Source organism: Colias philodice, chromosome 16, assembly GCF_061535455.1.
Source record: "Colias philodice isolate Cphi_HAF_F1 chromosome 16, ilColPhil1 Martin Lab GWU primary, whole genome shotgun sequence".
In the NCBI taxonomy this organism is placed as follows: domain Eukaryota; kingdom Metazoa; phylum Arthropoda; class Insecta; order Lepidoptera; family Pieridae; genus Colias; species Colias philodice.
Window position 1 is genome coordinate 9,818,034 of NC_143101.1, and position 17,470 is coordinate 9,835,503.

Below are 17,470 nucleotides of genomic sequence, written 5' to 3' on the forward strand. Positions count from 1 at the left end.
TTTTACAACTTACCTTTTTATTTTGAACTTTATCTAGAAGGGAATAGAGGTCAAAACCAAAATAGCGAGGATTTGCTAAAATTGATTGTAGAGTCTTTTAGTGTTTAATGAGAGAATTGAATGGTGTCTGTGAAGTTTGCTTTGAAGGTCTATCTATTTGGTTCGTTAGATTTATTACAATACATTAAATTGATGATTATTTATCTTATATAAGTCTGTAGAGTGTAGGGAAGAGCTTCTGAGGTGAGTCATCTGTAGTAGAGCCTTTTTAATGTTGAAGCTGATCTTTCGGTTCAAAGGTTGAGCATGAAATTGCAAGAATAAATAAAAGTTACATTACCGTTCTTTAATTGTTTTGAAATTGGAAAAGTGTTATAGAAGCCGATGTAGAGATATCATTTATAGACAGGAGATATATAAAACAAACATATAATATATAAATTATTTAATTAGTAAAGAAAATAAAACACGTATCGTATTCATAAATCACTGAATACAGTACTTAGTAGTATTGCATGATTTTTAATTAACAAAAAATATTCGATAATTTTAGATTTGGACACAATTTTGTGGCTTGAATCATAGACATCTCCTGCGCCTCTCTTCCTTTAACATCTCTTCCATCTCTGACATCTCTTCCTTTAATAGAGATAGAACAACGTATCCTTTTGTATAAGAGAACCTTGTTCGTTGTGTGACCTGAAATTAAGAACAAATAAATACTTTATTATACACAAAAAAAATTTATGTAAATAATATACGGTTGAGCACAACAGTCGGTCTTATCACAAAGGTAACAATCTCTTCAAGACAACCTAGTGGTCAAAGAAAAGGTTAAAGAATTCAGTTAAGTTAAAGTTGGCATGTTATGCTGGGATAGTAATAGGACATGCATCTATTATCCTACCAAATCCCTTATCAAAAAGACCTCGTAATCCTCTAAAACAGGAATAGGTACGTTCTATTAAATGTTCGAGTACCGTCTACAAGTCTACAAGATGAGATTAAGCGAACAACCTGTTACTTGGAAGACTGATCGCCTCTGGCTCAGTTTCTTGCCAAATCTCCGACACGATTCGCATGACAATGAGCTCGCTGAGACGTCGATATTGTACCTCGTTTGTTTGCTGCTAATATTTTATTTATTGCTTATCTGTTGAATTTTACGTCAGTGAAGTTCCCCAACTTCATATGGAGGGGATAAGCCACACATAATAATTAATAAATGACGATGTAGTGTACTAATGTAGCTCGAACTTTGTTTCGAGTTTATCGTTCAGGTAGGAATATATTAAAGGTAATAAGCACGTAAGCATTAGGATCATCTAGACATGTAATTTCAATAAAAAGACAAGAACATTTTAAACATTTAACATGTAACTCATCGATAAGTTACCCTTTGATAAAACCAGACTAATTTTGACGAAATTTCTTGGGACATAATCGATAAGTGGCTCTTTTACAAATTCCAAATGGCTTTATAAATGCCACACAGTTATTTCTTGTTGGCTAAAAAAGGCAAATTACTATAGTGTATACGTGATTTCAAACACGCCATCTGGTAAAACCCACTTGGCTATACCTAAGTTCCTAGACTCAAAAGATCGTTAGGCCAAGCGCGAACCGCTGGAAGTCGTACATTAGTATTCAAGTCACGCCACGGCAGGTACTGTAAGAAAAATCTATTGATTCTCAGCAAAAGAGATGGTTTAAAAGTACGTGTTTTTCTGAGGGTTCGGGTAGAAGTCAATATTGAGCAGAATTTTGATGATTGTGATTGTGATAAATGATGTTGAAGCAAATATTTCACCATATAAGTTTTGAAAGAGTAAGAGATACTCTTACAATATTACCTATTTTTTTTTTGGATAATATTATGATTCCATTATATTGTTTGGTGGCTAAAGTAAAATTTGTCAAAATTTCATCATATTATCAATTATGTTAATTGAACAGACTTTATTCTTTATAAACTTCAAGAAAAAGTATGTATCTTTAAGTTACGAACAAAATATTATTCGTTCGTTTTACCTAAACGGGTACATATCACCCATCTTGACACTCGATGTAACAGTACATGACAAAATATATCTTATAGTCTCGAGCACTAAACAGTACAAAAACAACAATTACGAAAGGGCTATCTGGTGACCCTGGTACCGTATATGTTATGACGGGTAACGGTGTAGGGTTTAATCGTTTCGGCCTTTTTATCGTGTTTACTGTACATTGCTGGGTGGAAACTTGTTATGTGGTAACGGATAATGTTATTTGTTTAGCTGTTTTAATAGTGTATTCTAAAAAAGACGTGTGGCACTCGGGGACCGCCGCGGTAAAGCTATTGCATAGCGTGCCTTCAAGCCACACCTCCGCGCCCGTCGGAGTGGGGAGCGTGAGGTTTTTTCGTTACGGAATTTCTGGATTCGGTCCCCGCGCTCAAGGCCCGCGATAGAAGCTATGCAATAGCTTAATAAATAAATTACAATGTAACGGGATGAGTATTGAACTATTGAGTATCGTTTGCAATTTTTTTTTCAAGGTGCCAATTTCTTTACGAAGCGACATTTTGAATCGATGATAGTTTCAACCACAGATAATATAATACATACTATACATACAAGGTTTTAACGAAATAGACTATACAAAAACACTTGTAAACGTCTACATGCTAAAATTGTATGTTTCAGTTTTAAAGAAAATTATAATGTATAACAAGAATTTGAATTTAACGCAAGTGAAAAAGCTGGCGTCCGCTAATCATAAATTTAATGAATTTTTTTGTTGATAACATTGAAGATCCTTTGTTTTCAGAGACATCATCATCTGTTTATATCTACACTTGTAGGGATAAGCAGACATAATAAGTGATGTGGATAGTACACAGAAAGAATAAGCAATTAATTTTCAATTCAATGTATATGATGAATAGATAGTATTCATAAGCTAAAATTAAACATTTACCCAATATTTGTAACAACATTTCTTTCAATTTAATTTGAATAAACTTTTACTTCAACCGCGCAATGTACATCATACATTACAGAAATCTCTTGTCAGTGAAAGCGGCGCACGCGCAGACGCTACTGGCGCCATCTAACGGCCCCTGATTGGATAATTCATGTTGACGCCTTCATTACGGGGAATCGGAATTGCGCTCGCGGCGGCTTTTTTCTGCTAATTGTTGTACTGTATATTGTGCTGACACGCTTTTTTTTGTTCTATTTTGAGTTTAGATAAATAATGGCGTTTAGAAGATTTTGGTACTTATATTTTTTATTCTATTTCAGATAATTTCACATAATCCCCATCGAAACAACGAGCGTCGTATTTTTAAAAAGCTTTAAATTATTATTTTAGGATGTATTCACTTAAAATACTTTGTGCAAAACATATTTTTTGTACATTTTGTTTTTTGAATTATTAAACTACGCTCTTTAAAATTTTTTATACCTACATCATGTACGTTTTTGAAAGAATGTACGAAATTAGATTATCTATCCTACACTGAGAACGGGAAGTTAAGTCCTGTGCCTGTAGATCAACACGACAGTACACCGTGTATGGTCGTGTTGTTCTTCTACGAGAGTGATAAAATAGGGTGTATTCTGATGTATCTAGATGAATAATATAAAATTAATTTATTTCTTGCAGTAAAAAGGTCTTAAAATATTTTATAATTTTAGTCTTATTACGGTATTGCCAGATGTAGAAGAAAATTTAACATTTTGCTTCGTTAAAAATAAATTAAAAAATAAACAGATAAAGCTATAATTTCCAACATATTGTCAACGCTTAAACACAGGCGAAATTAATTCAAGCTCATGTCACTTAATCTAATTTTGGTTTGAGTTATGTATTTAGCGCATTTCAACGGGTTAATGAGGATATATGTAAGTGTTGAGTGCTTGATGGTAGCATTGTTTAGTCATGATCTAAATGTGTTCAGCCGTTTAGGGTGTTTGGAGGGTTATACATATTTTTTGTGTTTGTTTTTGCATTTTGATAATCTGCTAGGTGAAAAATTTGTGAAAAATAAAATAAAATTTGCTAAACAGCCTATTTTGTCAGTCTTGTTTATAATTTTATACTCTACTAGATTTCTGCCCTCGGCTACGCTCGTGGCGTGTCAGATAAACCGTCTATTTTCCATTCCCGTGTGTTTACCGGGATAAAACATATCTTTTTTTTTTTTTTTTTTTTTTTTGTGGTGTCTCTCAATGTTAGCCAGAAGGGCTTCTACATTTTAACGCGGACGCGGGGGTGAACTGAAGGTTCACCCTGGTAGCGACATGCACAAGGGCGTCCCCCCTTGACGGGGACCACGAACCTCGGCTTGAGCTGTCGCTTGAGTGGAGGAGGCCAGAAGGGCCCTAATCGGACGGGCGCTCACCCGGGTGGGCGCGGGAACGCGGAACAAGGGACCTCGTCTTCGCCGGCGAAGACGGTGTACGCTTTCTGCTGTGGTGTGTGCGGTGTCGCGGTTGTTTCGACGTTGGGCTTCAATCGCCGCGTCTAGCCGTGCGTTAGCTTTGGTAATGTCGTCGTCGGAGTCGTCCAAGACGTGTCTCGGCCGCCTGCGACGACGAGTGGGATCGGGATTCGCGACGTATGCGATGGCCTTTGTCACCAATGGGTTGGGGTGGTTTTTAGCCTTGTCGAAGTAGCGCTTAGACGCTTGCTTCATCCATTGGGCTATGGTGGGGAGTTCTAGGTCCCTATGTAGGTCCACGTTACGCACGAACCAGGGCGCTCCAGTCGCCGTTCTCATGAACCGCGACTGAATCGTCTGGAGCTTGTGTATGGAGCGAAAACATATCTTATATTCTTTCTCAGGTCTGAAGCTATCTTTGTAGCAAATTTCATCAATATCAGTTCAGCGGTTTAAGCGTAAAGGAGAGACAGATAGAGTTACTTTCGCATTTATAATATGTATTCAAAATAGTAATATACTTTTTTATTGAAAAGAACTAATAATAACTTTCGTGTTAAAGTGCTGTATAAAAGATTCCATTACCGATTAAAACTTACTTATTACGCATATTAGCTACACAAAAATCAATAAAGGATCCAGAGTTCAGTCTTGTGTGAGCTGATAATAAGCAAACCGCATCCAAAAGAGTTAATCCCAAGTTTATTATAGCATGGGATTTGAATAACGCCGTGAAGCATGCAACGAGGATGGCGGGTGTGTTCCGCTTGGTACTTAATACATTTGTATTAAAAATTGTGAATGGAATAAATAGAAAATTTTTTTAAATAAAGATTGAAGGTTGTGTCTGATTATATTTACTGTTAAATAATAAGAATGAATTGCGCATAAACTTTACACATTTAATTCGAAGTCGAATAGATTAATGTTACAGTTTGAATCCGAGTTTGAGTTTCACATAACTTGGTAAATAACCACATACCTACTTAAATTCAAAGTTTAAGTATATAAAAACTAATATCCCATATTACAAGAGAACCAGTTTATAACATCCTTATAATATATTCACAGCACAGAGTAGATAAATGTTCAATCTGTGTTTGTTTGAACGAGCTATTGAGAGAGTCAAAAAAATGTGTTCATTTAATGAGTTTATTAGGAATGCTTTATTTTACTTTACGCTACGACTAACAGCAGCATTGATGAAAAAATATACTTAAGATCAATCATTTAAAATTATTTTAAATATTTACCTTTTTACCCCAGTCCCAAGTGAAAAAGCCTCTCCCATATCGCCAAGCTATTTCAATAGGCAACTAATTTCACAGCTGTGTTGTATAAAGGCCCAGGTTCGGAACCGTGTCGGACCTCGTAATCCACAGCTCAAACGTACTTCTGACTGACTGCTCTTAAAAATTGAGCTTTTAATTGGGTTTGTTGTGGCTTTAAACGTGTGTACATGTGTCCCTGTGTGTGTGTGTGTGGTGATTCTGTTTGTTTATTGTTAACTAGATTTCCGCCCGCGGCTTCGCCCGCGTTTGCAAAGGAAATCCCGCATAGTTCCCGTTCCCGTGGGATTTCCGGGATAAAAACTATCCTATGTGTTAATCCAAGATACCCTCTATATGTGTGCTAAATTTCATTGTAATCGGTTCAGTAGTTTTTACGTGAAAGAGTAACAAACATCCATACATCCATACATCCATACATCCTTACAAACTTTCGCCTTTATAATATACATATATTAGATAATAATATGATAAATAAAGATAAAGTCGTCTATGTGTCTATTATAATTTTAGTCCTAAAAACACAGTCGCATTGAGAACCTATTTTTTGAAGCCGGATAAAAGTTGAGTTTTGGTATAAAAATGGAAGGTGAACTAGATTCAAATATATTATTTTTTCGTTCCTTGTACATTTTTGAATGTTTTCAGCTACGATATTTCTGATAACAAAATATGTTATATTTATTTTTGTTTGTAACTAGCATGTCTCTACATGTGCGGAGCCGGGATCAGCGACTAGTAAACCTTTTAAATAAATATCAAGCTCATTTCTGTCCAATAAAATCATATAGAGCACATTTTTCTATTTTATATTATAACATCTTCTACAAAATATTATTCTCTTTATTTCTAGGCGAAAGGAAAACAAGTTATATGGAATATCAACTTGGCCATAGTGTACTAAAATATTAATATTGTTATTATTTTCTTTATATTTTGTGTAAGTATTAGGAACGTCTGTGAAGTTTTTGTTAAGTTTTATCAAATAATTCTTTCCTTGTTTATAAATAATTTTCTCCAGTTTTTGTGTTTTTAAGCTATCGCATAGCTTCTATCGCGGGCTTTGAGCGCGGGGACCGAATCGAGAATTCCGTAACGAAAGAACCTCACGCTCCCCACTCCGAACGGGCTCGGAGGTGTGGCTTGAAGGCATGCTATGCAATAGCTTTACCGCGGCAGTCCCCGAGTGCCACACGTCTTTTTTTCTATTATCACATTTACCTGGAAGAGATCGCTCAATAGCAATCCTTTTTATCACCATTCGTATACCTTATTAATTATTTGTCGGGTAATTATTATATTTTAGTTTGCAATGAAGTATTTATTGTAATCTTTAATAAAAAAAAATACTTGACTGTACCAGATCTTGTGATGTATTCAAAGCAAAGCTTTTTCAAGCTCCAAATCTCACCAAAATTGATGCAGTCGTTGCTGATTATTCTTTCAACCAATGGAATAGTTAACATTCTATTGATAGCTTGCAGTTCAAATCCTACGGTCTTAATTAATACCTTTGGTACTTTGAGAGTGAATTCATTAGAGTAAGTCTAATCAAAAGCTAAGTAATGGTTAGGTTTATACAAAGTTTTAACCTTTGTTCGGCCATTTTGTAAATTATTCATCCAATGGACTCGATTGACCTGTGATATTAAGATGTAGCTTAATCTTTAGATGTAGATTTGCTTGAACACTTTAATAAGTCTTGACCGCCAATTTTCATACAAATTTTATCTCATCATCAATAATGAATGTAATTTTTGTTGAAAACGTATCCTCTCTATCTAGTAAGTATATGAAAGTTGATGGCCAAGAATATAGTATTTACCCTGTTATTGATTTATGGGGCATTTCACGCGAAGCGGACATAGATTTCGGGGTCAGGTTTCAGATTTCGGTTATATTTTAGTATGTTATACCTGTATATGTCCTCGGTATGTATACGAAATATTTTTGCATTTAGAAGCTTCGAATAAGTTCAAGAGAAGTCGCGCATGCCTCGCGCTTGCTGACATCTTCAAAGACCTGTATTTTGAAAACTAAGCTTCTAAATGCAAAAATATTTCGTATACATACCGAGGACATATACAGGTATAACATACTAAAATATAACCGAAATCTGAAACCTGACCCCGAAATCTATGTCCGCTTCGCGTGAAATGCCCCTTATGCGAGCATTATACATTTGGAAATTAAAACGCTTTTACTCGCAGATCACGTCCCCAACACAAATAAAATGATGAATAAATCGCTTTCCAATTCTAATTTTACTAATAGTAGGTACTTACAGCAGTTCAAAAGTATTTAACACAAAACATAGAGACTTCAGCAGGCAAGTCAATAAATTGTTTTCAAAATACCCAAACATAATTCGTACACTCTATTTACCTTACCGTGCCTTGAGCGCACAAAAAACAGAACTGCACTAAAACAAACACAGGCGTTGCATACGCGGCTAATTAAATACAAACATAGCATTTTGTTTGTGTGTTTGTACGGAATGAAATCAAGGAACGACGAAAATTTCACGTAGTCGTTTTGGAGTTTCCTTTTGTGTCTAGGTTTGTTATAATATTTAATTATGTTTTTATGTTTATGTTCTTGTGTTGAATGAGTTTTGGTATTGCAGAAAAATAATACGTATATAAATTTTATAAAACATAGTCATCATCATCATCAACCCACTATGTTCCCACTGCTGGGACACGCGCCTCTCATGAGGGTACAGGCCATAATCCTCCACGCTGGACAAGTGCGGGTTGCCGCCTGCCGGTCACATGTCGAACTTTTGATTCTTCGACATGTCGGTTAATTTACGATTTTTTTATAGTGTTAAAAAAATAAATTATAGGTTAATCATTGGGCTTTTCATGTCTGGAATTATTTTATATTAATGATTGTAATTTGTCGTTGCTTGCTTCAATAAACAAAAAATCATTAGAGTTTTTCAACAGTAATTTGTTTATTTTACAAGCTCTATCAATCTTTTACATTTTTTTTATACATTTTTATTTTCGACAATAATTAATTGATAATTGCTTATCTTAACCCTTTTCAATATTTCTTCTTATTATTTTGCAATCGTTCTCAATTGTTTTTTTAAGAAAATAATCCATTTCATTCATTGCCCTTAAACCCTTCACCAAAAACGACCCAAATGAAAAGCCATCAAACAACAGGGCATAAAAGCGAAACTATTCGGCAATATATTAACAGCGGAATTGCACGTAAAACCGGGTAATGTGATACAGTTTACGAGTCACACCTAAACAGATGACATCGTAAACTAACTTGAATAGTTAAATTTAACCATGTTGAGTTAAACTGGGCCCAGTGCGGTTTATTATTTGAACTATAAAAGCATTAATTATACTGTTGAGAGAGTAAATTAATGAAAGGATATTCGATTAGATATAGATTAGGTTTATTTATATACATATTATATATACTAGCTTCCGCCCGCGGCTTCGCCCGCATGGTGTTTTTTTCGCAGTAAAAGGTAGCCTATGTTCTTTCTCAGGGTCTTAAGATTGTCTGTGCCAAATTTCATCTAAATCGGTTGAGAGGTTTAAGCGGGAAAGCGTAACAGACAGACAGACAGACAGACAGAGTTAATTTCGCATTTATAATATTAGTAGGAATCAAAATATATTTGAGTTTCATATTAACAAAAAAAAAAACTCCTTTAATTGTCGCTCCCTGGTATAGTCTGCAACTTATAATTAATATGCTTAAATCTTTTTTTTGCAATTTAAGAAAAAAAATTAAAATATGCTTATCTATTTCAAAAACATGTGTATGTACTTATAGTTAAACTTTTAATTTATGAAAAGAAAAGGTATATGATATTAAAATTATTTGTACAATTATTAGCAAACCCTTATTATATTAATTAGAAAACTAAACCTTTTTGTATGAAACTCAACTCATTTAGTAGCTCACATCAAAATTAATTATACCAACTAAAAGCCCAACCACAACCTTAAACAATTAAAACAAAATTAAACATTAACTTTTCAGCAAATTCCCTACATTTTTATTACTGGCAATCAGTAACTGCTGGGCTTTATCTCCGAAACAGTTAGTAGCGATTATCGGGACAGTTAAAATAGATTTATTTTGACAATAAAAGTAAACACCACTGCTCTGTGTGCGCCATTAGTGGGGTTGGGTGAGGTGGAAGTTGTGGGATCAAGCGATTAGGTTGAATTGTAAGGGACTCTTCTAGAATGAAAAAAGGCGTTTTGCTTTTTATACATTGAACATAATATAGCAATTAATCTACAAATATATTTTGCACCCTTTAAGAGATAAATACATTATGAGTTTTATGCATAAGCAGAAGTACAAATGCACAAGTTTTTACATATTAAAGGGAGAAAAATATAGATTTTCGCAATCTGGGACTATCAGACAATGATGATCTTCAGATGCCCCGTAATGTTAGCAATACATCTTTAAACTAAAACATATCATAAAACATAGGTAGTAATACATTATACCTACATCGAAGAATCAGAGTGTAGAGTGTGTCACTTAATATTAAATGATGATTCAATTCTATCTGGGGCTTCAATCCTTTTCAAGAGATCAAGAGTAGTGTTTCATCATTTTCAGAGAATTTTAAAGCTAATCCAATACTTTATACTTCCTTCTAGAATAATTTTTCTACCTGCACACTAAAATTTAAAAGCAAACCGCTATCGCGTATACCTTTCGCCAGCCACTTATTACTTGATGGTAGGGTCAGAGGTTTCGCCGAAATGTTTTCTTACGTCGGGCAACCGATCAGACGAGGACGGAACGACGCGGAAACAGTCAAGGAAATCTTCCCTGGATATTTTGCCCTATTATTTCGAATCCGGGACGTATAATGGAATAAAAATCGTGTATTTATCAGCGACAAAACCGTAATGGAAAGGAAATAATTGTTTGTTTTGGCGTCTGTCGTTCGCAGGCTTGGATTTTGATGGGAGAATAAATTGGTTTGAGAATTAAAAATTACTTAATCACCCTCGAGCGAGAAGGAACGCTAGGAGCGACGTCTTTCAATGGTGTTATTTAATTACAGTATTGTATAGCGATTCGTCCCGGCTTTGCTTACAAAGGCTCGATAAAGGTATAATAGCCTGTTGGAAATTAATGGTTTGTTTTTTTGTATGTTACACAATGTTGGCTGCTCTACAGAGGACTCAGCTTGATTGTGAAATTTTAATCGATAAACGTTGTTACGTTTTGAATGAAATTATGTATGCCTAATAGTGAAAAGAAACACTATTATTTAACGATATTTTCAAAGCTTTTTAGTGTTCTTTTCGAAGCTTTTTTAAAGCTTCTTAGTGTTCTTTTCGAAGCTTTTTTAAAGCTTTTCTTTACAAATGTAGTTTAATGTGCACAAGTTTATTTTAACAATTTTCACCTAATTTAAGTAAGTATAATTTAACCTGTACATTGTAAAACCTGTTTTGAATCTGTTTTTTTATTTATTTATTTCATTCACTATTTAAAGAGCTTTACATAAAGAAAAAACACCTTGATTTATTCTTAAAATTTTATGTAACTAATGCAATACCATAAAATCGAGACCCTTATGGTTTTCACTATTTTCAGATTTACCCTCATAATACCCCTAATTTCGAGAGAAAATAACTCGTATTCAACACAGCTTTTATCATAAAAATTCATTTCGATTTACACTTTATCGTTTCGTGATCGTAAAACGTGAAAAAAATCGGAAGCACGTCGTAACGGATGTCGTGACGATATATTCCCGATGAATATCGCCGGTAGCTATAAATGCGGATCGTAGATTGTAAAGACGGCTCGTAAAACTGTTGGATTAGAGGGTGGACCTTTGTCCAACCGCGGGTCTGTTAAATATGCGAGTGTCATGTTTTAGGAGGATCGCTTGGTAGAAATTCAATCTAAAGCTCTTATGGATTCTTCTTCTTACAAGCGACAAGTGTCTAAATGTACGTATGTATGATGAAAGACACATTTGACTCACCTGTATTTTTATAAAAAAGGGTGTATGCTACGCGGCACGTAAGTTTAGCGCTCACGGCTCACCTTGAAGTGGAGGGGATCTATTTGAACGAAATAAAGGCGAACTTGCCGTAAAACATTGAAGGTCATCGCTAGACTTACGTGCCGCGTCTAATATCTGTTATGGCGATATATTATGAAGAGAACATGGGAACTCTCTATACGAGTTACGACCCACTATATTAAAATCAAGAAGATCGATTTAAAAAAATATTCGCATTACACAATAATCCTTGATGATTCTTAAATTAAAAAAGTTTTAAGCTATTGCATAGCTTCTATCGCGGGCCTTGAGCGCGGGGACCGAATCCAGAAATTCCGTAACGAAAAACCTCACGCTCCCCACTCCGACGGGCACGGAGGTGTGGCTTGAAGGCATAGCATGCAATAGCTTTACCGCGGCAGTCCCCGAGTGCCACACGTCTTTTTTTAGTCTAGTTACTAGTACAATTGACTAGAATGAACTTTGCATCGACTCTCCCACATAAAATTGACAATAAATATATCTGAAAGTTATCCATCATTCGCCAAATAGAGTTTGGGCCATAATTTATATTTTTCTTTAAAAAACTCGTGATGAATAAACAAGCCTACAAAATTTCTTACACTGCAGTCTTCTAGCCCACAGCCTAAAACTTAAAACTGTCCCTACAAGCCGCGACAGGAACTATAAAATGTCCCATAAAACCATCCCTCCATACATCTATAATTATTTCAACATCCATTGAACACTATACAATAACACTTCTATTGTAATTACCCACTCACAAAGCAATGTACATCACTTTGAAAAACTACAATCGTTACAAGTTTTTATAGTTCCTACTTGTTATGGAGGTGCAAAATTTTTGATGGTCTGCGAGAGTTTTTATGAGTTTTCGGAATAATTGCGGTATATTGTTTTTTAATGGTATCGTTCTTACTGTTTTTACGATTATAATACTGGAGAATAAGATAAAATATTCTTGAGATTTGCTTTTTTGGCCTTCTCTACTCAACACAAATTTGACTTGTTATAGGATTTATTCACTTATTAAAAACACTTCATCTTTTATGTGTGTATAACAGAATATTTTGTAATTCGGAAAGTTAACTTAATATGGAAATAAAGTATGTAAAATAAAATGAAAATATTTCGGAAAGGAATCGAACCTGGTAAATGAATAACCTGCCCTTAAATTAAGGTCAAGATGATGCGAGACATCGGTTAAATTATAATCAACATAATATTAAATATTTTAAAATACGTTTTCATTGATTTCATTATTGAAATTCAAAGAATTCATACATACGTAGAGCACTGAACAATCAGTTCATTCAAATCTAATTATAACTTTTTGCCCACATAACTTATTTCCTACTAGCTTTCCGCCCACGGCTACGCTTGCGTGCAGTTCACGGTATCGCGTGATAACTATATATGTAGCTTTCAACCCGCGGTTTCGCCTTTAATAAAACATTCCTCTTGAATCACTCTTTCTATTTAAAAAAACCGTATCAAAATCCGTTGAGATTTAAGCATACACAGATTTATGTCCCTACATAGGGACAGAGAAAGCGACTTTGTTTTATACTATGTAGTGATGATATTGCATATGAAATGGGTAGACCATAATCTATATTATATTCACACTAAGTTTTATTTTCTTGTCATAGACAGCATTATAATTTCCAAGGTCTATTTTATATATCTGCAACAAATTCATCAAAATTGTTTCAGTACCTACTCTAGACGTGAAAGCGCACCGACAGAACTACTTTTGCATTTATACTATTACCCCGGATTAACTCTTGTACCAAATTGAAGGGAAATCTGGCGTCTATTAAATCTACAGAAATCAAAGCATTCAAGCCAGTTATTAGTTCATATTCATTGGACAAACTGTTACTAATTAGCATGATATAGCTCGGATATCTCCGTCAATGGTATTAGTACCAACCCTTTGATGTTTCATATTGGGATCATGTTCTATCAAGACCTTAGAACATAAATCATTCATCAACTGCAAGGAATTTTAGTCCTTAGTTACTTATTTATAGAAGAAAGAATCGGCTGCAGTGTAATGGATTTGGGACGTTTTATGGTAAATTAGTACTTATTCATGTTACAGGTGTTGAAATAATTGAAGTAAGTACCTACGTTTCGTGATGTGAAATCTATTGATAATCTGTGGAATTGAGCATTGGAACGTTTTGATCAATGGTCATTGAAAATATAGCCACTAGCGACGCGCCCTAGCTCTACTTTATTTTCATTATGCAAATTATAACTTAGAACGTTAGATTAACTAGATATTTATTTCTTATCTTATTATATTGACAACTAGGTGTTCCCCGCGGTTTTACCCGCATTGCTCAGCTCCTGTTGGTCTTAGCGTGATGATATTATATACCTAGCCTTCCTCGATAAATGGACTTTCTAACACCGAAAGAATTTTTCAAATCGGACCAGTAGTTCCTGAGATTAGCGCGTTCAAACAAACAAACAAACAATCAAATTCTTCAGCTTTATATAATATCAGTATAGATACAGTTCTGTAACAGATTTAATTATGTACATAGGTATGTAAATTTTCTTTAGTGCCTTGTCCGAAAATAACATTTTTTATATTCGTCTCTACATGGAATCAAACCTATCATTTCCCAGTTATACCCTTTTAACCACAATCATTTACCCAAAACACGATATGTAAAACATTCAGCTCTCAAACAGAGTTAAAACAACATTGCAAAAAGATATTACGAATAGCGATGCACTTGATCCGAAATGAATTGAAGTAATGCTTTGTGCTGTGATACCTCTCGAACCATTGTCAGGTATGTTAATTGACGGGTTCACTAGCTGTATCATGTGGCTTCACTCGATGCGTACATTCGATGGGGGAGCAAACAAAAAACATTTAGGGAGGTGCGTAGTCGGTTTTTTAAATAACTAAATGAGTTGAGAGATCAATATTAGATTATTTACTGTAAAAGTTCAATGTTTAACCAATTTCAAAGAAAGAGGAGGTACGGATAGTGTTGTTAGGTGTTTTTATGTGTGTTACCAAATTTTTTTATAGGCAGGTAAATACAGCGCTCTCTCTGATGTGGTTCTATTTTAAATTTGTTTACAATGCGACAAAAACATAATATTCTTGTTTTTTAGTTGGTTCCATTATTATTAATCTTATTCTTCATTTCATGATAACATTGCAGCCTACAAAATTATTATGGCGCCTATTTAGATACGTTGTGCTTAAAGTCTAAAAGCTTCGAGTAGACTGCGTATAAACAATAAACATATACTAGATACATAAGCCTTAATAGCAATGCTAAGAATAAGAACATTAAAGATATTAAATCAACGTCCAAACCTCTACGAAACCCATTCGGCCTGTATTCAGAAAACCACACTAAGATACAACCAGCTTTGACTAAGTATTCATACATCAAATAGGACTTTGAATGGACTAAAACTTTGGTATACATTTACTGATTTAAACTCGAATTTACTTGAGACGTATTTACATTACAGACTTTACATGGAGTTTTGATCGTAAAATGTGCATACTTTTTTGGTATTTATGGCATTTTCGATAGAAAAGAATCAGGTAAAAATGTTGGTAGCATTTTTTAGAATTTAAGTATGTGGAAGAGACTGTGCTTTTGTAAACGTGACTCCTATTGCGTTAAGCTTAAAAAATTATAAGTTACATACAAACTTATAATATTTTAACTCTTTTTTACCTGTTAGCGATCAAGTCTCAAAAAAATGTTGGACTTACAACAAGAAGCTTGATGGAAAATTTCAAAATTCCACGAGTAGTTCGGGCTGTGGAATTATATCTACGAGTAAGTAGGTCGGTCCAATTTTCTCTTAAATATATGTAACCTACTGGATAAACTACAGTACGGTTATCAAAGGACTGTTTTGTTTATCTTAAGATCGGTAAAGAAATACCACACAACTAAATAAACCTTAAAATATATATATACAATGTAATACAGCACGTAGTAATAAAATGCATAACAAAAAATATCAAGCGAAATAAAAATCAAGGGAGATTTAATGTTATTATTAGGATTTCAAAAGGCCAACAGTTCGTTTGGACGGTGACAAAGTCTCTGTACTAACTGTGCCAGACGCTTGAGCCTTCTCTTACGGTAGGGTTGTCACGCACCACAAAATATAAATTGTTTTTTTTTTAATACTCAGTGATTTTGATCAATATACGGCAAGTAAAATACACTTGCGTGACATCTCAGTTTCCCCGTGACCATACTCACTATTCGAAACACCATAACGATAAAATATACATCATAAGCTCCATAATATTATAGTATCAAAGACCTTTAACTCACAGAAATTCGCCTAAAGTCAGTTTAACTTAAGAAAACACTATCTACGACTAACGGGCTATCGAAACCCGTCATTTATAAATTAAAATATGAATTAAATTATTGCTAGTTACAAGTTAATAAATTATTTTATCACCATTGAAGCATACCGTATCCTGAAAGAAGAGTTAAATCCTAAAACTATTTGCGACAGCCCTAGGCTCCGACGTTAGAGCACTTTTAATCTCTATTTTCTTCACAAGAGTGTTGCGTGTCTTTGTTTAGTGATCACATTCTGCAGACGGTTTTACGAAGCAATATTTATTTTTTCCTTTCCCTTTACACGTATTCTTCTGTACTAGAAATACTTACATGTCGACATTTTGAAATAAACATGAGATAAGTTTTTATTTTTGTTGTGAATGACTTAATTCTGTGCATGATTTGAAATATCTTTACTCCTAGAAATTAAAGACTTTTTAACGGATTTTAAACGCGATTTATTCATTATATTATTTTCTCGATGTTTCGAACACTTTACAGCGAGTGTGGTCACGGGGAGATTGAGATGTTATTCGTTATATCTTTACTACGTAGCCTTTCTGTAGCTTTTCTGAAAATAAAGTATTAACGTTTTAGCATCATAGCCAATATCTTTGTGCAAATGTTCTATCTATAAAAGAAAATTCATCAAAATACGTTCCATAATAAAAAAAATTATAGTTATGTCATTATGTAACGTATCTAATAATTGTATCTATAGCTATTAATTTTTACTTGTCTGTTTTATCAAGGAAATCGGCCCAATTTCTTGCAATTATTAATGTTTTCGTAGATCGATTAAAAAAGTATGTAGAAAGATTGTAGGATTCACTTTTCAAAATGGTTTATTTTCTAATTTTGTGTGGTATAATCATTTATATGTGCTCCGTGGTTTTACCCGCAGTGGTCCGTTCCTGTTGGCCTTAGCGTGATGATATTATATATAGCTTATAGCCTTCCTCGATAAATGGGCTACCTAACACCGAAATAATTTTTCAAATCGGTCCAGTAGTTCCTGAAATTAGCGCGTTCAAACAAACAAACTCTTCAGCTTTATAATATTAAGTATAGATTACATTGTAATTTCAGCCTAATTCACTGCATTTTTCCTGTTACGGCATTTCTAAGAATTAAATATAAATAAAAATATATATAAAATCATGTACTATCAGTTCGTTTGCCTTTTCAATAAAAATCCAGTGAGAATGCTGTGTCATAGGCCACTCACCGTCTGTCTGCCTGTCTGTGTAGGTTTCTATAGTACATGGAGGTTAATGCCTTGGCGGCCTTATATGAAATAATTTTATTCATATTGCATTTTTGTTTTGGCTAAGAATTAGATTGAAAG